The following is a 23,540-nucleotide window of genomic DNA, read 5'->3' on the forward strand; positions in this document are numbered from 1 at the left end:
GGACAACATGATCGCTTTCACAAGGTATTATATTCCCCCTTATCTTGAACAAAATGGTAAGGTATGGCAACATGACATGGTGTCATGCACGCGCGCGTTTTTTTGCTGAACTGACGCCACTGGCCAAATTAACCCTGCAAGACCAGAATTAATTTCTACTGGCCCAAAAAAAATAAAAATAATCAGATGGTGATGTAGGAGTCCTAATCACAGGAAAATGTAATTAAAAAAAAAATTATAATGTTTTTGTAAGGTTTTATAGCCATGAATCATAAATCATAAATCATGCTCTAATTTGCATTTTTGGGGATGTTTTTCACAATATTAACATATGCACGTGTTCTAGACATTCTAATGATCACGAAAAACAATATTACAGGCATTTTACTTATGTTTTAGTGAGGAATATAGCTTCAGTTAAAAAGTGAGATGTTGTTCGTCCAGACGCTGGAATTTCAACTTCTCTGGGAGGTGTGAATGTCAGCCACTGTGGGGGGTATTTATATGCAAATATCGTGGCCAATGGCATTGTAATACTAAACAATAGGATTTAATGGTGATGTTAATGTGAAAAAAGAACAGGAAAACTAACTATAACATTTAAAAAAAAAATGATTTAAAAAACGTTGCCAAAAAGCTACGCTGGGCCTTGCAGGGTTAAGCAGATGTTCGTACGGCTTGTGGGCTTCGGGCAGGGCTGCTCCGCTGCATATGGTCCTCTTCCTATCTCCATCTGGGCAGTGGAGAGAGAGAGAGAGAGCAACCAAATCCCACATAAATTTGCCAAGCAAACACGAGGGGGCTGTCACGCCTGGAGGTGTCTCCTCGTTAGCCTCGTTTGCCAGATCTGCCGCTACGCCTTTTTTTTTCTCTCTCTCTTTTTTCTTCTCGCCGACAAGGACGTGCTGGCCATTGGGAAAAGCGGGACAACTCCCAAACGGCCGGTTCATTCCCGGCCGGTCCAGGCCGGCCATTAGGAAAAAAATAAAATGTCGACCATCGTTCCATTTTGGGGGCTGGGCGGCCAAAAAAGTAAATCGTCTCTGTCGGGCAGAAACCTCGTATCTCCAAGTTTCAAATGTATACATTTTTTCGCTAAGCAAAGCCCTGCTTCACCATACAAGGCCGTCGCACAAAAGTAGTGAAAACAGCAGATCTACAAGCACACAACGCCTCGCACCGCGAGGCGTTGTGTGCTTGTAGATCGGCTGTTTTCACAAGCTTAAATCATTTTTGAAATGATAAATACAAAACAAACGGTTTGGGACATACAAGGTTTCCACCCGACAACGACGAAATAGAACTCATGTACAGTAATTGGCCCACTGGCTTGTCACTTGCCATGATCTGAAATGGCAAATCTTTGAGTAGCAGCAGCAGCGCTATAGAGAGAGATCTCTCTCTATAGCGCGCAATGAGGGCCTCTGCAACTCTTTTTCCCGGGCTGAATCAGGGGCCCAGCACGTCCCTGAGAGTGGCACATCTGCTGGGCTGGATCCGCCGGGGTCCAGGGACCAGTAAAGCCCCTTCTAAGGGCAGATTCCTCTTCCTGTCACCAGCGGCCCCCCAGAGGGAGCGACACGCTGGCGCGCTCAAAGGGCCGCGGAGGTTAAAACCCATTTAGGGCCTAGAATTATTGAATGCTTTATAACCAGTGAAAAAATAGCAGATATACAAGCTCACAGCGCGGCACCGAGTGCCGCGCTGCGAGCTTGTAGATCTGCTATTTTTTTTAAAAAGTCATGAAAATGTATGTGCAAATCTTTGAATATATGTGTTTTCAAAGCGAACGTTTGTAACTCAAAAGTTTGCTTCTGGGTGGTCCCTGGAACTAGATATTTTGAGATGGGGGTCCGTGGCCAAATACATATCATTTTGGGGGTCCTTCACATGAAAAAGTATGAGAACCACTGACATAGTAGTCTCTCAAGAACAGACTAACTGAGCTCCATTTAAGTGAAAAGGACCTTTTCTTTGACGATGGCTGGCCAGATTGCTGACATAGAAACACAGGTTTTTCAAAAAATCTTAGAAGGATTCAAAAGACACTTATAGAATCGGATCAAAATTCTAATTTTCACGATTTTTCAAAAATAGCAGATCTACAAGCTCACAGCGCGGCACTCGGTGCCGCGCTGTGAGCTTGTATATCTGCTATTTTTCAATAGTTAAATCATAAAATAATGATACACAAAATGTGTACCCGTTCTAAATGCGTTAAAGGAGAGAACTATTGGATGCCACAGAGAATTAGAGGCGACCACAATGGACTCCCAACGACTCCTCTCTCTTTGGCTCGCAACACATTTCGCAGACAAAGTCGAAAGCAGAATGGGCTTTGCCCCGGGAGCGACATGGCGGCCGCTTTCATCGCACTCCCAGAAGTGGCGTTAATCTCGCCCAAAGCCGGGGTACTGAGTGAAGCGGGGCCTGGTGGTAAGTGTCTCTCGGTATATAGGAGGAGAGAGAGGCGGCTGGAAAAACTGGAAAGACAAATTAACCCTGCAAGGCCCAGCGTTGCTTTTTGGCAACATTTTTTAAATCATTTTTAAAAAAACTGTTATATTTAGTTTTCCTTTTCTTTTTTCACATTAACATCACCATTAAATCCTATTGTTTAGTATTACAATGCCATTGGCCACGATATTTGCATATAGACAGATTTCTTGTTTACAAACATTGAGACTAAATGCACAGCTGACTGTATCATGTAATCAATTCCGTCCAATCCCCAAACCTGTTGTTTTGGGGAGCGCTGGTTTCATTGGCTAATTTTGGTACGGACCCTGCACACGCATCTAGTTTTATCAGTGTAACGTGGACCAGAAACCCGTCCATAAATACCCCCCACAGAGAGTGACATTCACACCTCCCAGAGAAGTTGAAATTCTAGCGTCTGGACGAATAACATCTCACTTTTTAACTGAAGCTATTCCTCACTAAAACATAAGTAAAATGCCTGTAATATATTTTTTCGTGATCATTAGAATGTCTAGAACATGTACATAGGTTATTATTGGGAAAAATATCCCCAAAATGCAAATGCAATTATGAGTTATAATTTATGGCTATAAAACCTTACAAAAACATTATTAATTTTTTAACATTACATTTTCCTGTGATTATAGGACTCCTACAACAGCATCTGATTTTCTTTAATTTCTTTTGGCCAGTAGAAATTAATTCGGGTCTTGCAGGGTTAATTCCACCCTGTAGCACTGTGGCTGACACTGTGCTGATATGATATTCCGCAAGGAATAAATATATGCAAAAAAGGGCCCCGGCTGCAATTTAACTCGTGACTATGCCGCCGCACGTTAAAACTGGGGAGCGATCGTTTAACCGAGAGAGTGACTCTTGTGGGTCCGTCTTAGCACTCCCAGGGTTAAATTATCACTGTGGATTTGAGAGGAGAGGAGAAATAAAGAACACACATTGCATGTAAGAGATTGGCACTGCCATCTTGCCTCTCTCACATGCACAATCTAAGCAAGAATGTTATCATTCGCTGCAGATACACTTAGAGCTTTATTTCCTCCCCCAGCACAAACGTTTGCCACCGTTGGCCATGGGCGTCACAACAAATTCTGGGCCCTGAGTACAAGGATTCACTGCGGGCCCACCCCCCATGAATGTTAACTATTGAAAAATAGCAGATATACAAGCTCACAGCGCGGCACCGAGTGCCGCGCTGCGAGCTTGTAGATCTGCTATTTTTGAAAGATCGTGAAAATGTGTGCAAGAAACCTGTCAAGGACCCTCAAGATGATATGTATTTGGCCACGGACCCCCCATCTCAAAATATTTAGTTCCAGGGACACCCCCAGAAGCAAAATTTGAGCTACAAATGTTCGCTTAAAAAATACATATATATTCAAAGATTTGCACACATTTTCACGACTTTTTTCAAAAATAGCAGATCTACAAGCTCGCAGCGCGGCACTCGGTGCCGCGCTGTGAGCTTGTATATCTGCTATTTTTCAATAGCTAAAGTTACTAGGGCCCTGTCCACCTTGGGCCCTGGTACACGTAACTCAGTCCCACTTTCCCACCCCTTGTGACGCCCCTGCTGTTGGCCATTAGTCAATTTCCAGAGCCCTCTCAGCGTGGACTGCTGGGGGATGAGTTGTGCATTCAATGGAGTCGCGATAAGTCTGAGAGTTGAATGTTTGTCCGCGACAAAAATATCCCTTGGACTTGGCTGTGTGTGTGTGTGTGTGTGGGGGGGGGGGGGGGGGGGGGGGGGTCGTATTTCAGGCCAATCATTCTGTCCAAGACCAATGTCTACACAATCAATTGCCATCGTGTTTTTTTTTTATCTGTTCAGGCTTGGTGTTGAGAAGTTTGCAGTTCACTTTTAATGGTCTAGGAGCTAGCAGTGTCTTAACGTGATGCCGGCACCGCAATGAATCAATTCAATGGTGGATTGGCCGAATGGGATTAGATATTTAAGGGTGTAGGAGTGTACTCAACGTGCGAAGGCCAGAGCAAACGGGAGAGTGTTTTTTTTAGCTGGTCTTTCAGTCCCGAGTGTATCAAAAAAGCAACTGGGTTAAGGCAGCGGAAGCCTGTGATTGGCTGCGCGGAGGTGACGAAAGTCTGGTGGACGGAGAGACACCTAAACCCAACCTTAACCCTAACCTCAGTAAAACTAATGCTGGTGAATGCTAACCTGCCTGATGCTGATGAATGCTAACCTGGTGAAATGCTAACCTGCCGACGCTGGGTGAATGCTAACCTGGTGAATGTTATACTGTACTGGTCGGACCAACGGAGCTTAACCCAGCTGCTTTTTTGGATACACTCGGACTGAAAGACCTGCAAAAAAAATACCCTCCCAGAGCCAACAGCTTGAGTGAAATGGCCGCTTTTTGGGGGGTGGCGATTCTGAGCGGCACTTATACAGCACAGGACAGAACAGAACTCAAGGCTGACATTTGATTCATGTGAAAGTGACTATAAAAGCCACGAAGTCACTGCTGCATTAAAATTCCTAGTACTCCACAGGATGGAGTGTTGAAATGACATTTTTGAATATATCAGAAAAGAAAAAAATAGAAGGGGGGGGGGGGACTTTCATTTCCCCACCTGTCATCGCGTGGTGGTGACTATGCCAGACAGACAGACAGACAGACAGACTAAGGGGGCACGGTGGCGCAGTCAATAGTGCTGTCGCCTCACAGCTAGAAGGTCCTGGGTTCGATTCCCGCCGGGGGACACTGTGGGTGCTGGGGGTGTGTTCCCTCCTCCGCGTCATCAGTGCCCACACCCTAGGTGGGGTTGGCAAAAAGGGCCTTTCTGTGTGGAGTTTGCATGTTCTCCCCGTGTCTCCTAGGGTAGATACCCTCACAAAAACATGCAGTAATCCTGGTCTCTATAATGCCTCCCCCTGGCCAGCCGGGGCGCCTGATGGAGGGGAATGGAACTGGTTGGAATAACGTGTTCCTTCCACGCGCTACGTCCAACCGGGGAAGCTCCCCCTGTCAGGTGATAAGAAGCGGCCTGCTCACTCCTCATGCATTGAAGGAAGCATGAGCTCAGTTCGGGGCCCTCCCAGGTTTGCAGAGGGAGAGTAGAGCCCAGGATCACAGCTTAGGCAATTGGCACCGGGTGAAAAAATGGGTTACAAAAATCGTGGGATAAAAAAAAAAAAAAAAAAGACAGACAGACAATATTCCCCATCTCCTTCCCCCAGCAGCTCATCTGTGACTCTGAGAGTGAAAATACCCACAAAACGCCTGCATGGATAAGTAACGCCTAATTTATGCTCCGACGGAGCGCGACAGAGTCGCGTGCCGAAAATAGCAGACCTACAAGTTCACAACGCGGTTTGAGCTCGTACGCACTACACTAAAATGTGTTCCCGGCCTGAAGATTTACCAAAAGAATTAAAAAAAACTAAATCCCCCAAATTTCCAAAATACCCCCGAAAATAGCTCTTTCCACAGGAAAACTGTGGGAAATGGAAGAAAAATGTATTCCATCCCACTGGCCAGGAGAACCGATCCCTTTAACATGAAGAAAGCTCAGACTTCTCTTCTCTCTGTCCATTATTCTCTGTCTATTATTGATACCCTTCTTCTCAGACATGGATGCTAGCTGGTCTTTTATTATTTAATACACCTAAAAACCACTCATACAGCATTCCTATGAAATAAAAGGAAAGCTTTTACATTGAAATGTATCCCATACCACAGCAGTTAAAAATACTTAAAACCCTATATTTTTGTTGTCGGGTAGAAACCTCTTATCTCAATTTTTCTCGTTAAGTTAGCGTACTCTATACAGCGTCACACAAAAGCATCGAAAGTACCAGATCTACAAGCTCAAAACATGGCACGAAGTCACACGTTTTGAGCTTGTCGATCTGCTATTCTTTTATTTGAATCCTGAAAAGTTTTGGACATAATGTTTTGGACATAATGAGGTGTCCACCCGACAGACGATACAGTTCCCGACTGCGGTCTCCCTCCCCCTCCCCCTCTACACCAAATACATTCGCTGAAAATAGCAGATCTACAAGCTCACAATGCGTTGCGTAGCACTGCAGAGTGAGCTTGTAGATCTGCCATTTTGGTGCCCAATATGCAGTTATTTTCGCAAAGCTCAGAATGGGTATTTCAGGGTTCATGTTGTTAGAAAGTGTGCGTCAAGGAGGTCAGCCACATCTTGCGTGCACTAATATTGCATGAAGATCCTGCAGTGAATTCTGAACATTATCAGAGTCTTTTTTATTATGACTGTTTGTTTACTAATTAATAGCTATCAGGTTTGTTCATAGTTTACTATTTAATGAGTTCAGAACTAAATCATTCAAAAGGCAAACGTCCTAATACCTGACCTTCTTCATAAATAAACAATTCACTTTATTTACACTGTAAAAGCAACAATACTTTGGAGAGTTAAAGTTATACCATGTAACTTTTTTTATAAAACAAATCGCAAAATTGTCCTGTTAAATCGCTAAAGTTTTAGAACACCCACTCCGTTATTTTCAGCTTCTGAAGCCTTCTCTTTATATGTTTTCTTCTTAGCAGTGACAGGGGCGGGATTTCCCGGCAAAATGACGTAATCTGCATCATCTGTATACGTTGTGTATACGTTGGCCAATCACATCGCAGATCATACACACATGATACACTACCGGCCAATTACAGTGCATCTTGCGTCTTTTCAGGAAATAGCTTGCTTCAACAGCTTTGTTTACTTACGCTGGTCTAGAAGAAGTCTAGCATGTAACTCCCCAACCGCTGCTCGTAGAGGGACACGGGAGACCTCATTGAAAGCGTCTCTGCGAGGCGAGGCGGACGCGGTGGTCTGACGGCCCGGTCCGCGGCGAAAAGCGGCCGAAAAAAGCAGACGCGACCGCGGTTTGCTATATTGCTACAGAACACTAGTTGAGCAACTTACACAGTATAGCTTTAAGCCCTTTGCACACAGGCGCGTTTATCCGCACGAATAAAACGGACAATTTCATTTTTTAAAAAGAAAACAATGATTCTCTACAACCTCATTCACACCGTATCCGAATTAGCCGATCAAACCCAGTTCGATTTGTGCGTCTTGTCGCGTGCGGTAAAAAACTCATCAATCCTTTTATGACTCCTTTTGGGATCCGCAGCGCCGATTCCGCACAGCATTGCACTCCAAATCCTATGCGTTTTATTCATGCAGTAAACAAAAAAAAAAAAAAACGCAACTGTCCTGTGTGCAAAGGGCTTTACTCTTTTTCAGTTTTGCTGCTCCATCCCCCTCAATATCTCAGCTTCATCTCTGTCTCTGTCGGATGGAAACCTCATACATACCGGTATGTCCAAAACTCCTACTTTTCAGGATTCATATTCAAATTCCAAAAATGGCAAAAGTAGCAGATCTCCATGCTCAAAAACATGTTCCTTTGCGCTGCGTTTCGAACTTGTAGATCTGCTACTTTTGATGCTTTTGTGTGTAGTGTACACATTATTGTGTATCATTATGTTATGCTTTAACTATTGAAAAATAGCAGATATACAAGCTCGCAGCGCGGCACTCGCTTGTAGATCTGCTATTTTTGAAAAAAACGTGAAAATTTGAATTTTTACCCCGTTGTGTCTTTTGAATCCTTCTAAGGTTTTTTTGAAAAACCTATGTTTCTATTTCAGCAATCTGGCCAGCCATCGTCAAAGAAAAGGTCCTTTTCACTTAACTGGAGCTCAGTCCGTCTGTTCTTGAGAGACTACTAAGTCAGTGGTTCTCAAACCTTTTCATGTGAAGGACCCCCAAAATGATATGTATTTGGCCACGGACCCCCATCTCAAAATATTTAGTTCCAGGGACCACCCAGAAGCAAAAATTTGAGTTGCAAACGTTCGCTTTGAAAATACATATATTCAAAGATTTGCACACATTTTCACAACTTTTTCAAAAATAGCAGACCTACAAGCTGCGAGCTTGTATAGCTGCTATTTTTCACTGGTTAAAGCATTCAATAATTCTAGGCCTGAATGGGTTAATTAGAAACCCCACAAAAAGTTAGAATACCGTATGGAGACAAGACAGCAACGATATTTTACTTTGTGACTTCCCCCCCCCCTTTTTTTAACATTGATCTATAATTCATAAGCATGTGTCTCTCGTCACACCGCAGGTACTAAAAAAATCCCTTTGACTCCATCATCCATCTTACTTGTAATTTTCACGTCGAGTTCAAAATAAAAAAAATGTCCTCCTCCTTACGGATGCCGTGCAACAAAGGCGGCCCTGCTTTGACAGAGATGGACCATTCATAAAAGTCCTCTTTAAATGAGCCGCTCAATAAGTGGCCGTTCCATGTTCCACTCGGCGGCGAGAAAAACACATTTGATTGAACCTCTTCGCAGTGCTGACTCTTAACCGGTGTTGCCATGTCTGCTTATTATAAGCAACTTTAGGTTTGTTTTTCTTTGAAGTCGCAACACTTTTGATGCTAAAGATGGAGATCTCCGTTTTTTCTATACATCCTAGTCTAAAGCCATGTGTTTTTAGGTGTTTTTAGGTGTTTTTTAGGTGTTTTTGATCGGCGATCGCGCGCGTGCACGGTGCCTGTGTTATCTCCGCTTGCATGCGTCCACTCCTTCCCCCTTTGTGAGTGACACCGTGCAGCCGTTGCCTCTCCTTATTCAATGTACTCCCAGTGCCACGTCACAACATTGGTGCGGGCGGGGCCGTTTCTCCCCTCATCCGCTTACACTGGGAGATACGGCCGCTCTTGACTCGTTGGTTTGAATGGGCTCGGCGATGTTTTGTTTCCGGGTCATTTCGCTCTGGGTAAACTATTAGCCACACCTTGCAAGCCGCGGCAGAACCCTCTGAACAGAGGTAGCGCCGAAGAAATAAGCCATTTATTTACAAACATGTTTTAAAAAAACAAAGCCCACATGATAACAACACGTAATGGAGTGCTCGATACAGCGTACATATTCATCCTGCAGAGGTCGGCGATCTTACTTTGGCGAGGCGGAGGGGAGATCAATTCCATTCGTTTACGTGCGGCGAAGCAGGGAAAGGAGCGATAGAGAAGCGGCGCCCGAACGTGATTGAAACCGCGATCCACGAACAGAGACAAAGAGTAGCCATCTTGTGTGTCCTTCTTGTCGAGTTTCAACACTGGGGAGAGTATGAGGCCACTCCTGGCCAGCCATCCATCCAGAATGTGAGTCAACGGCGTGGCCTGCTGGATATTACGAGTATCACACCCAGCACCAGAAAATGACTGTGAGAGCATATTAACCGTTTCAGATAGCTCCAAAAAGACACAGAGAAGAATGGCCGATGTTTTTTTTAAAAATTATTATCATTTATATCAAAAGTCCGGGAATAGACGTGTGGCTGATGGGACCCAGTAGGAAGTCCGAGGGAGTACGACCAGGCTTAGAAGGTGTTAAGCTGGATACGACGATAGATTAGATCGATCTTAATACTTTGATTAATTAAAGCCTTAAGAAGGAGATCTCCGTTTTTGGCATAAGCTACCAACCTTATTGTAAAACCCCTGGCAGAAAATGTAATGTACAGTAAGTATTGGTAGTTGTGGTTGCTTTTTTTTTGCTTAAAATCTAATGAATGCCCTACTTCACCATATACAGAGCAAGTACTGTAAGAGTAAAGTATTGAAAATAGCAGATCTGTGTAAAATAAAATTTAAATAAAAAGGAACGGTTTTGGACATACAGCACAAGGTTTCCACTCGACAGCGAAGACATCGTCTCTATTGGACGCAGTCGCAACAACGCGGTCAAATCCTGAATCCTGAATGTTAATTTAACTCGGAGAGTGTTAAGCGCTGACAGTTTGCTTTGAGTGGGAGCCATGCTAGGGGATGGAGAGGTTCTGAGAGGAAGGGATTGTGGAGCAGCTGGTAGCACAGATTGGATCATTAAGCAGTAGACTATCTCTGGCTGCTGGCTGCTTTGTTGTCACATCTCCTCCTGCATGTGTGTCATTGTTTCTGTGCCTTTGCCCAGACCAGGAGGACAACACTGAAGAGTATGCTTTATTAAAACCCATTTAGGCCTAGAATTATTGAATGCTTTAACCAGTGGAAAAATAGCAGATATACAAACAAGCTCACAGCGTGGCACCGAGTGCCACGCTGCGAGCTTGTAGATCTGCTATTTTTGGAAAAAGTCGTGAAAATGTGTGCAAATCTTTGAATATGTATTTTCAAAGCGAACGTTTGTAACTAAAATTTTGCTTCTGGGTGGTCCCTGGAACTTTAGATATTTTGAGATGGGGGTCCGTGGCCAAATACATATCATTTTGGGGGTCCTTCACGTGAAAAGGTTTGAGAACCACCATGGTAGTCTCTCAAGAACAGACTAACTGAGCTCCAGTTAAGTGAAAAGGACCTTTTCTTTGATGATAGCGAGCCAGATTGCTGACATAGAAACATAGGTTTTTCAAAAAATCTTAGAAGGATTCAAAAGCCACTTATAGAATCGGGTCAAAATTCTAATTTTCACGTTTAAAAAAAAATAGCAGATCTACAAGCTCGCAGCGCGGCACTCGGTGCCGCGCTGTGAGCTTGTATATCTGCTATTTTTCAATAGTTAAAGCATGTGTATTACACAATAATGTGTACTCGTTCTAAATGGGTTAAAAAATAAAACATTTTCAACTGGTGTCCCTCTTTTGGCCATGTCATTATAGTCAACAATTTAAAAAAAGAATTAAATCAGGAATTATGCAGTGTCATTCCCAATGAAGCCTCATTTGGCTCAGCTTATTTGAGTGGGCGGGCAGCTTATTATTACAACAGCATGCTGCTGCTACTTGCAAAAGACCAAACAAAAACAGCAACGAGACAAACATTTTGAACACTCAATGTTTGGAGTGGACCCTTCACAGTTGCTAACGTGTTTTTTTTAGCTTTTCTTTTTTTTTACACAATATTCTAATTTCTTTAGAAGGATCTGTAGAGGTGATGCCATAGTTTTGTACTTTTTATGTTTTGTATGTGTCTATGGAGTTAACATTACTCTAATAGACCCAAAGCTGTGGATATAGATGTGCAAATTTGTCTTCCCTTTGTATCTTTGGTTACTTCCTGATGAAAGCCTCTGAGTCAAAAGGCCTGATTGAAAAACACTGATTTAATGACATCATAAACTCATCCCCTCCCCTTTTACCATACACCCAACACTGTGGGTGTGGCTAACTTCAGCTGGGTCACACCCACATGATAACCAGGCATACTTAATGATCTGGTGGGTGTGACCACATAAAAACATAATTTTAACACTTTCTTACACTTTGTAGGGGAAAAAAAATCCTCCTAGTATAAACATAATCATCATGTTTTGGGGAGGGGATCATCATGGCATCCCATCTTTAATATACAGTGCCACCGGATGGCGACAGGGGTCTGTTGAGTGGCCAGAACAAGCCCCATAGGGCTCCGCTGTATACGCGCAAGCCTTGCGCAGCCGTGACGCGCACGATGACGTTCGTACGTGACATGAATATGACCCGGATGTAGTATACGCTAACGCTAGTGTTGGAAGCACAGATCTTCGGCTATTTAGCCGTGAATAAAGGTTGTTCTCTTCCAAAAAAACATAGATCAGAGAAAAAGAGCTTTAAAGTGGCCAGGATGCGTAGGATTCAATGGAAAAAAATCGTCTCTCAGCGCTGAACGTAAACAGATCACGGGCCGTGGACGGCGGCCCACTACGGCCTGGTGTCACGGAAAGGCCCAATGATGTTTATATTAAAATAGTGCCGAACCCGAAGTACTTCGGGAAAGGCACCACGCATTGCGGCGCCGGCACCGCAATGTCCCGAACTACTTTGGGATAGGCACTAGATGAGTTAAGATAGTCTTCATAGCAATATGCAGTGGTATTTGCCAGATGCAACACTCAAAAATACATCTACAACTGAGATGTGTACTGAGATGTCTGCACTTTGTGGAGATCCTCAGCACCGACCTCACGAGGAAAGAAGTACAAGAGGTTAGGATGGCAAAGAGAGCAGAAAATAACAGTGGTAAACGGCAAGGCAATCAGGGACACGTGGCACTTAGGTGTTCGGGAGCCAATAGCTCATTTCTACACGTTAGGTCTACAACACTAGGGCACCCAGAGACCCATGGTATTTACCGTATATCCAAGTTTCCACATGAGAAGGGAAACACATAACACTTTCACAAACCCGGAAGCATTTCCTCAAGGACCAATTTTTTGATAGCATCTTTTCATACAATCATGCCACTGGCGAGAGAGAAATACAGTAGCACTTTTCACAAGGTTGATATGAGGCCGGATAATACAGTGTTTGACACCAGAAAATACAGGCTGGCGGCTGGTAAAAAAAAAGAAAAAGAAAAAACACTTGGGGTTTACTGTGGCAAAGAACAGCAATGCCATGTTTTAGATTCTGCAACGGGCTGAAATGAAGAATAGCCTTAAGCTTCATATCTGAGTACAAATGATTTGCACACGGCTCAAACTCAAACAACGCGGAGAATAGTATGAGATAAAATACATTACCATAACTGTCGTACATTCTCCATAATAAAGTGAATGTAATGTAACAAAATGCAACAAACAGTACATAACCCGTAACCCTTGTGGCGTTAAAGGGATAGTTACTAGGGGTGTAACGATACATTTTAATAGCGATACGATACATGGCCGATATTGGTTCGATATTGGCTAGTTGGATAGTTTTTTCTTCTTAAAAATACTAAATACAATACCCAAGTAGGTAGTATCGATACAATCGATTCTTTGCACTGCCGATTCGATATGATACAAAATAAAACGATACGGTTCGATTTTAGCTGTTTTCATTTCGATATACTTCAATTTTTTAAGTTAAAAACGATATTTCGATACAGTTACTATATTGTTACACCCCTAATAGTTACTTATATGTATTATTATTGTTATTATTATTTGTTAAGTTTGATATCACACATATCACAGTAGTTACTGGTCAAACAGTTGAAACCCCTATTTGAATCCAATGGGGTCCGGGGACCCCCAGGGGTCCTTGAGGGGGTTCCAGAGGGTCCCCAGCCAAATGTAATATCTGTTCACTTTGGCCCTATACTGTATGTACATTTGAAAATATACAACTCGTGTATGGGAGAAATGTTTGAGGAGCACAATATCAGTCGACAGTTCCAGAGAAATGTCCACTGGAGGCTTGGAGACACATAGTGTACTGGACACATAGGCTGCTGTACTGGACACGGGCGTCACACCAAATTCTGGGCCCTGGGTACAAGGATTCACTGTGGGCCCCCCGTGAATGTTAACTATTGAAAAATAGCAGATATACAAGCTCACAGCGCGGCACCGAGTGCCGCGCTGCGAGCTTGTAGATCTGCTATTTTTGAAAAAAACAAAGAAAATGTGTGCAAGAAACCTATGTTTCCATGTCAGTGGTGGTCAAACTTTTTCATGTCAAGGACCCCCAAGATGATATGTATTTGGTCACGGACCCCCATCTCAAAATATTTAGTTCCAGGGACACATTTTCACGACTTTTCAAAAATAGCAGATCTACAAGCTCGCAGCGCGGCACTCGGTGCCGCGCTGTGAGCTTGTATATCTGCTATTTTTCAATAGCTAAAGGGCCCCTCCACCTTGGGCCCTAGTAACTCAGTCCCACTTTCCCCCCCCTTGTGACGCCCCTGTGTACTGGACACATACCGGTTAGCTGAAGCACCATTAATTCCCATTAGCATCATCCGGTATATATTTTGATATTACGTAGTAAATCTTAATTTTTTTTTTCATCAGCGTGCATTTTGAATTACATTTTTTAAATTCACACTGGCTTCATCTATACTAGCTTCAGCTGATGTGAAGCATAAGTCGACGGCACACAAAAACAGTTGAGAATTATTATTGTACCGGACAATATTTTAGTGGGCAAACTCTCCACTTCACAGTGGTGTATATATAGTAGTACATTTACTTACGTTTTTAGATTTTTGTACTTTACTTGAGTATTTCCAATTTCCAAAACCTTTACTTCTACTCCACTACACTTTCTACTTTTGGTACATTTTGATGCCAATGCTTTTGCACTTTTACTCAAGTACATTTTGAATTCCCGACTTTTACTTGTATCATTTTACATTCCAGTATTGATACTTTTTCCTTAAGTGAAACATTTCTGTACTTTTTTCCACCACTGCTGCTTCAAAACAAGATGAGCCAAAACGGCGTCATTGGGACTGACTGTGGCATTAAAAAAAAAAAAAAAAAAAAATCATTATTATCATTATTCATGGCAATGTTATCATACTGCCAAATTGCCTCAGCAAAGCATATGACTTTGTCAGGCATCTCTTGCATTTCATCAAAGCATGTATTGCTATCGAGGAGATTGCAATATTGAGCCCCCATCCCCCCCACCCCAACCGAAACCCACCCCTCCTGATCATCAGTGTCTGAAATAGCACAAGAGCTCATTAAAACGGGTTGATTAGTTATGCCTTGCAGGCCATTTTCAGATATAGTGTGTGCAAGAGACAGAGAGAGAGAGAGAGAGAGAGAGAGAGAGAGAGAGAGAGAGAGAGAGAGAGAGAGAGAGAGAGAGAGAGAGAGAGAGAGAGAGAGCAGGGGCGTCAATTGGGTATGGCAGGGGTATGCAGCTGCCATACCCTGGGTCCAGGGGGGGAAAATAAAAGTTACTTTTAAATATAAATCCATGAATGTCTCTTTGTCTATCTACAAATGCTACATTTACCAAAATGGTCAATTTAACAAGGTATTATAATTATATTCTCCACACTTGCATTCTCCCCATCTTGACAAAATGGTATATTCCCAGGTTCCGCAGGTCAGCTGCACAGGTGCAATGCATTATTGTTAATTGTGGCACGTTTACTAACATGCTAAGTTTAGCTGCACTTGAACAACCGTTCCAGGCTGCCATATCCAGCCCAAGAAACCGTAGAAACCTGTGTAAAAAACTGACCAAAGTCGTTTTTTTTTTTCTCCAGACATTGTGAAAATAGCAGATCTACATGCTCGGAGCATGTAGATCTGCTATTTTCACAATAGAACCGTGTTATACAAAATGTGATGCCTCTGTTCCATGAGGACTCCCATCTTTGCCATACCCTAGCTTTGGCTGCACTGACGCCACTGTGTGTGTGTGAGAGAGAGAGAGAGAGAGAGAGAGAGAGAGAGAGAGAGAGAGAGAGAGAGAGAGAGTGAGGACTTTATTAAAATCTAAGGGCATCCGGCATCCCCGGGCGATCATTTAGTTTCATTAACCTCTCAGGAGATGATGATCAACCAGTGTCAGCCGTGCTGATGTAACGTATCAACATCAGCGCGCTGCGCTGCGCTGCGCTGCGCTGGCACGAGGCCCATTGCACCTCTCCTCATGCAACATGCAGCCATGACCGCTACGCATCCCCGCACCGTACCCCTCCTCATGCAACATGCAGCCATGACTGCCACGCATCCCCGTACCGTACCCCTCCTAATGCAACATGCAGCCATGACCGCCACGCATCCCCGTACCGTACCCCTCCCCATGCAACATGCAGCCATGACCGCCACGCATGCCCGTACCGTACCCCTCCTCATGCAACATGCAGCCATGACTGCCACGCATCCCCGTACCGTACCACTCCTAATGCAACATGCAGCCATGACCGCCACGCATCCCCGTACCGTACCCCTCCCCATGCAACATGCAGCCATGACCGCCACGCATGCCCGTACCGTACCCCTCCTCATGCAACATGCAGCCATGACTGCCACGCATCCCCGTACCGTACCCCTCCTAATGCAACATGCAGCCATGACCGCCACGCATCCCCGTACCGTACCCCTCCCCATGCAACATGCAGCCATGACCGCCACGCATGCCCGTACCGTACCCCTCCTCATGCAACATGCAGCCATGACTGCCACGCATCCCCGTACCGTACCACTCCTAATGCAACATGCAGCCATGACCGCCACGCATCCCCGTACCGTACCCCTCCCCATGCAACATGCAGCCATGACCGCCACGCATGCCCGTACCGTACCCCTCCTCATGCAACATGCAGCCATGACTGCCACGCATCCCCGTACCGTACCCCTCCTAATGCAACATGCAGCCATGACCGCCACGCATCCCCGTACCGTACCCCTCCTAATGCAACATGCAGCCATGACCGCCACGCATGCCCGTACCGTACCCCTCCTCATGCAACATGCAGCCATGACCGCCACGCATCCCCGTACCGTACCCCTCCTAATGCAACATGCAGCCATGACCGCCACGCATCCCCGTACCGTACCCCTCCTAATGCAACATGCAGCCATGACCGCCACGCATGCCCGTACCGTACCCCTCCTCATGCAACATGCAGCCATGACCGCCACGCATCCCCGCACCGTACCCCTCCTAATGCAACATGCAGCCATGACCGCCACGCATCCCCGCACCGTACCCCTCCTAATGCAACATGCAGCCATGACCGCCACGCATCCCCGCACCGTACCCCTCCTCATGCAACATGCAGCCATGACCGCCACGCATCCCCGCACCGTACCCCTCCTAATGCAACATGCAGCCATGACCGCCACGCATCCCCGTACCGTACCCCTCCTCATGCAACATGCAGCCATGACCGCCACGCATCCCCGTACCGTACCCCTCCCCATGCAACATGCAGCCATGACCGCCACGCATCCCCGTACCGTACCCCTCCTCATGCAACATGCAGCCATGACCGCTCCGCATCCCAGTACCCCTCCGCATCCCCGTACCCCTCCACTGGGGTGTCGCACCAAATTCTGGGCCCTGGGTACAAGGATTCACTGCCTTATTTTGTGCTTTAACTATTGAAAAATAGCAGATATACAAGCTCACAGCGCGGCACCGAGTGCCGCGCTGCGAGCTTGTAAATATACAATTTTTTTTGAAAAAAATCGTGAAAATTTGTCTTTGAAGGTTCTTTGAAAAACCTATGTTGTCAGTGGTGCTCAAACCTTTTCATGTGAAGGAACCCCAAAATTACATGTATTTGGCCACAGACCCCCCATCTCAAAATATTTTGTTTGCTTAAAAAAATGACATATATTCAAAAGATTTGCACATATTTTCACGACTTCGAGTGCCGCGCTGCGAGCTTGTAGATCTGCTATTTTTCAATAGCTAAAGTATAAAATAATTAAGGCCCCTCCACCTTGGGCCCTAGTAACTCTCCTGAACTTGAATGCAGCATCTTATGTTGAAAGAATTGCCCTCTCTGTGTAGAGATCCATGCCGTTACGCCACATCTCCTGTATTAATTTGATTATGCTTAGTTCAGTGTGGTATCAAGCACCAAAAATAGCCGACCTCCAAGCTCACAACGCGTCGCACCTCGATGCGTTGTGAGCTATTTTCGATATTTCAATATGCTATTTTCGATATTTTCACCAAAAGGCCCTTTTAGAAATGTCATCCCCTGCCTCTCTAACATTCTCTGCACGTCCCTGCTCTCTCTCTCTCTCTCTCTCTCTCTCGTAACCCATGCACCACCCCCGAGCAACAGCCCTGCATGCGTACATTGCACAAACCGACGACTAATACGGAGCGGGGGAAGCATGTAATGAAGTCATTAAGAATCGTGGTATTTAAGCTTAATGAACTTCTTGGTCATCTAAACATCTAAAATGTAAACATTGGCCAAATTGTCATATATTTGAGACAGAAATTGTGAAAATAGCCGATCTACTGTTTTCACAATAGCATGGTGTTAATACAAAATGTAATGCCTCAACTCTCAGTGCTCGTCAGGGTGCGGGGGGTCCCCAGTTCAAATTTGATTATTTTGGGGGTCGCGGCCTGAAGAGGTTGAGAACCACACATAAACCATACATTTCTCGGTAGAAGCGCAGGTGAACCAACAACAACCAGTGCAGTTGTGTTAGTTGTATTAACAACATAACTGGGATTTTACTGCGTACAGTTGGGGAGTGCATGGGAGGAAAGGATGCCACGGTCAGCACAAAAATACATTTATGTTGGAGAAAAAAAAGTAGTGATTTCTGCTATTTGATAGCACAGCAGGGAGAGAGGGTGGTGTGTGGGGGAGGGACTTGTGGCACCAACCCAATGACAATTACATGGTCTGTTGGATAGCCAGGGAATTCAAAACTATCTTTTTTTCCCCTCCCTTTTACAGGGAAAGGATCCAGTGTTTCTAGTTTCTCATTTTATTTTTTATTTTTTCATGTACAATTTTGGAAACTGCTTGGTAAAAAAAAAAAATCCTGTTGTCGGCCTCATTTCAACTACCTATTCCAACTTTTCATGTTATTTTTGTCACTGTCTGATTTTGTGTTTTTCTTTTTTTTTTTTTTTTTTTGAAAACTGCTAATACAGTATTCAATCAGTCAATCAATCAAATAAACATACAAACGTCGAACCGTGTGTCATGCAATCACTGGGTGCGTTCGGAAATGCGCACTCAACGCACTGGTGTGCCATGTTGTCGTTTGTTTATTCGGTGCACTTGGTGCGTTGTCGTTCGGAAATCCAGTGCGCTGCGCACAGGGTGTGCTCAGTGCACGCACTGACCGACCCTATACTCAGAAGATGGGGTTTGGCGGTGTGGTGCGTCAGTGCGGTGTTTTGATTGGTTGCAGTGTCTCGAGTGCTTCTCAGCTGTGAACAATGGCATAGGAAATTTTAACAAAATGCACTATTTGCTGCTTTATTGGTCCTTAATTTGGGCTTTATTGTTACAATTACAAACACGCGTGTAAACTAACAGCAGGTATAGGCCAATGCTATGAATTAAATTACCTATCAATAGCAACGTTACCTTTGCAACTGCTGCTTTTAAGAAAGTTTTCCGACTGAAAACGCGCACAGCTGCCTCTTAACTGGTCGCTCGTAAATAAGCCACACTGAACGCACTCTACAACGTCATCGCCCACTCACTACACGGAGCACACAACCGGTGCGCATTTCCAAACATTTCCACACTATTCCCCTCCACAGACTCATGGGATGATTACAAAGTATACTGACTGACCAGCTGGTATAGCCGTGTTCTGTGCTGCATGCCTGCTCTAACATTTCCATTCATGTCAATTTGGACAGACATGGTGGCCGCTGTCATTTAAATCGCTGCCCTAGTGTGTGTGTGTGTGTGTGTGTGTGTGTGTGTGTGTGTGTGTGTGTGTGTGTGTGTGTGTGTGTGTGTGTGTGTGTGTGTGTGTGTGTGTGCGCGCGCGATATTATCGTTTATGACCTAAAACAATCCAGAAACAATCCAGCCAGCAGTTTTCATCATATCTAGTTTGCAGCGCTGGTAAAACTACTCAAAATGTTTACTTGAGTAAAAGTATCAATTCTGGAATATAAAAATACTCCGTTTCAAGTAAAAGTCTGGAATTCAAAATCTACTTGAGTAAAAGTAAAATTTCAAGTTTTCAAATGTATAAATAGCTTTTGAAAATAGCAGCTCTACAAGCTCACAATGTGTCGCACCGCAAAGCATTGTGAGCTTGTAGATCGTCTATTTTCAAATGGCCAAAATGTATATAGGTCTGAAGCGGTTAATGTGTTTTGTAATCATAATCAAAATCTACGAAGCAACTAGTAACTAAAGTTCTCAAATAAATGTAGTGGAGTAAAAAGTACAATGTTTTGTGGAAAAATGTGAGACGACAAATTCTGAACAGCGCTGGTATCTTTTGGTATTGGCCAGCGGTGGGTGATTATTAGATTAAATTCTTGATCGCCTCTTAATTATAATAAATCTTTATTGTCCCCGAGGGGAAATTTGTCTTCACAAGTCTGTTCAACACAAAAAAAACAACACAAAAACATATAACACAAATCATCACAAGACAGATCATCAGGTCCCCACTATACACAGAAAAACCATCCTAGCGACGGGGGCGCTTGCTTAGCAGATTGTTTAGTGCAGCGATGGCTGAGGGGACAAAACTCCTGCTAGCTAAACCGTACCGTGTGTGTGTGTGCGCGATATTATCGTTTATCGCGATAAAAACACTCACGATAATCGTATCGTGGAGATTTAATTTATCGTGATATCGTCCTCCGTCATGCACCGGGATCAATTCACCTTTTATTTGCCGAGCTGCATATCTGTTACCACTTAAACCCTCTATAATTGGTAAAAGGTACTTACTACTAATATACGTACTTGATACAGTCTTTTTTCACTCTCTATCAAATGTCTTTGACAAAAGATAGCCGATCTACAAGCTCACAACGTGTCACGTTGTGACGCGTTGTGAGCTTGTAGATCTGCTATTTTTTGGCAAATGTTCTGCCCCAGGATAATGGATTTTGATTATCGCGATAATATTGCAAATCGTGATTTCTTTTGTCACAATAATCGTGATATGACGTTTTCATATCGTCCCATCCCTAGTGTGTGTGCGTACGTGCACACGCGCGTGTGTGCGTTCTCCCCCAGTCTGCTCTATACACACATAATTGACACAAGGAATTAATGAACAGCAAGCATCCTTTATCATATCATAGCCCTTCAACCTGTTGCACTGTGCCTGTTAAGCCATAAAAAGCAGGAAAGCATCCATCTCATTTAAAGATTTTAGCATTGGCTATTAAAAAATAGCAGATCTACAAGCTCATAGCATGTCACTTCATGCCGCGCTATAGACCTGTTATTTTTGAAACATCTTGAAAATGTGTGCAAATCTTTGAATATACATATATATTTTTTAAAGCGAACATTTTTAACTAAATCTTTGCTTCTGGGGGTCCCTGGAACAAAATATTTTGAGATGGGGGTTCGCGGCCCTATACATTATCATGTATAGGGCCTTGACATAAAAGGTTTGAGCACCACTGATACAGCAACATACTGTAATCTTTTTCAGAAAACAGTTTTAGAAAACATTTGTAGAATCGGCCTCGCACACACACGCAAGTGCACACACACGCAAGTGCACACGCACGCGCAAGTGCAAGTGCAAACGCACTCGCGCGCGCACATACGCACGCACGCACGCACGCACGCACGCACGCACGCACGCACGCACGCACGCACACACACACACACACACACACACACACACACACACACACACACACACACACACACACACACACACACACACACACACACACACACACACAAAAAAAACACAGACACATGGACATATGAGGTTTTTCCACCTGACAGAGTCTATCTTGTGTGGAAATGATTTGGACCTGAGGGAAAGGGTGGCACCAGAGGAAAGTTCACAGGGTCACCAAAAACAATCCAGCCAGCAGTTTTCATCATATCTAGTTTGCAGCGCTGGGAAAACTACTCAAAATGTTTACTTGAGTAAAAGTATCAATTCTGGAATATAAAAATACTCCGTTTCAAGTAAAAGTCTGGAATTCAAAATCTACTTGAGTAAAAGTAAAATTTCAAGTTTTCAAATGTATAAATAGCTTTTGAAAATAGCAGCTCTACAAGCTCACAATGTGTCGCACCGCAAAGCATTGTGAGCTTGTAGATCGTCTATTTTCAAATGGCCAAAATGTATATAGGTCTGAAGCGGTTAATGTGTTTTGTAATCATAATCAAAATCTACGAAGCAACTAGTAACTAAAGTTCTCAAATAAATGTAGTGGAGTAAAAAGTACAATGTTTTGTGGAAAAATGTGAGACGACAAATTCTGAACAGCGCTGGTATCTTTTGGTATTGGCCAGCGGTGGGTGATTATTAGATTAAATTCTTGATCGCCTCTTAATTATAATAAATCTTTATTGTCCCCGAGGGGAAATTTGTCTTCACAAGTCTGTTCAACACAAAAAAAAAACAACACAAAAACATATAACACAAATCATCACAAGACAGATCATCAGGTCCCCACTATACACAGAAAAACCATCCTAGCGACGGGGGCGCTTGCTTAGCAGATTGTTTAGTGCAGCGATGGCTGAGGGGACAAAACTCCTGCTAGCTAAACCGTACCTTGTGCCACGTCAAGGTTCTGTATCTACGCCCCGATGGCAAGAGGTGGAAGTAGCGATACAGAGGATGATCAGTGTCATTTGCTTATTGATACCAGGTTTCAATGACTGTGTTGTCACGTTTGTAATGAGCTCGGGTTTCGAGCTCCATCTGTAGTTATAACGAAGTACTATAACCTGATTTTAGACGGGCGTCTAATAGCTGACCATGGCTCACGGGGCAATTCCAGGACTGAGGAGTGTGAGGAGACTGTGAAGTGCCCCACATGGCATGCCCCCTTTTGTTTATCTGCAAATGGGACATGAGCAGGCACGTGCACACATAGACATGAAAGGGGGCTTGAGCCCCTGCCCTTTTATCCGTCTGCAAAAAAGTGCTCTCTCCAGACCATGAATGCAGTTTTTACTATGGTGAAAGAAATGCAAATGCCCTCTTTCCAGTTTTCACTATGGTGAAAGAAATGCAAATGCCCTCTTTCCATGCCATACCGAAGGCAGCATTCAAGAGAATTGCCTTATCGAAAACTCTCCTGAACTTGAAAGCAGCGTCTTACATGTTGAAAGAATTGCCCTCTCTGTGTAGACGCCACATCTCCAGTATTCAGTATTGGTTCTGTGTGGTATCAAGCACCGAAAATAGCCGACCTCCAAGCTCACAATGCGGCGCAGCGCGACGCGTTGTGAGCTTGGAGGTCGGCTATTTTCACCGCCCTTTTTAGAAATTTCAGCCCCTGCCTCTCTAACATTCTCTGCACGTCCCTGGCCATGAGTACAGCACCACTACACTGCCTCTCAAATGTTTGGCCGTCCTCAACCTCAACCTCTTTCACTTTATCTATATTCTCCCTCCATTTATTCCAAGGCTTTGTTCCCTGCTATCTGAATGTGCTCAGTGGTTAACTCTCCCTCCCTCTCTCTCTATCTCTCTCCCTCCCTCTCTCTCTCTCTCTATCTCCCTCTCTCTCTCAAAATGCTTTGCACGGCCTCCTCCCTCCCTCGGCTCTCTCTGGTACAAAATCAAAAACACTTCCCGTCTGACACGCCATTATCGCCAGGACGGCTGCAGAATACTGGCGAGGGCAATTAACGGAGAAAAACACAC

The 23,540-nt window shown here is 44.2% G+C and overlaps 1 protein-coding gene across 1 annotated transcript in view; it reads right to left on the reverse strand.

The window, feature by feature from the left end:
- gypc (glycophorin C (Gerbich blood group)) overlaps positions 1 to 23,540 on the reverse strand; it is a gene marked incomplete at its 3' end in the record, with an annotated part of 78,917 nt that overhangs the window by 16,975 nt on the left and 38,402 nt on the right. The window lies entirely within an intron of this gene.

Source organism: Nannobrachium achirus (assembly GCF_963921795.1).
Source record: "Nannobrachium achirus genome assembly, chromosome: 22".
Lineage (NCBI taxonomy): Eukaryota > Metazoa > Chordata > Actinopteri > Myctophiformes > Myctophidae > Nannobrachium > Nannobrachium achirus.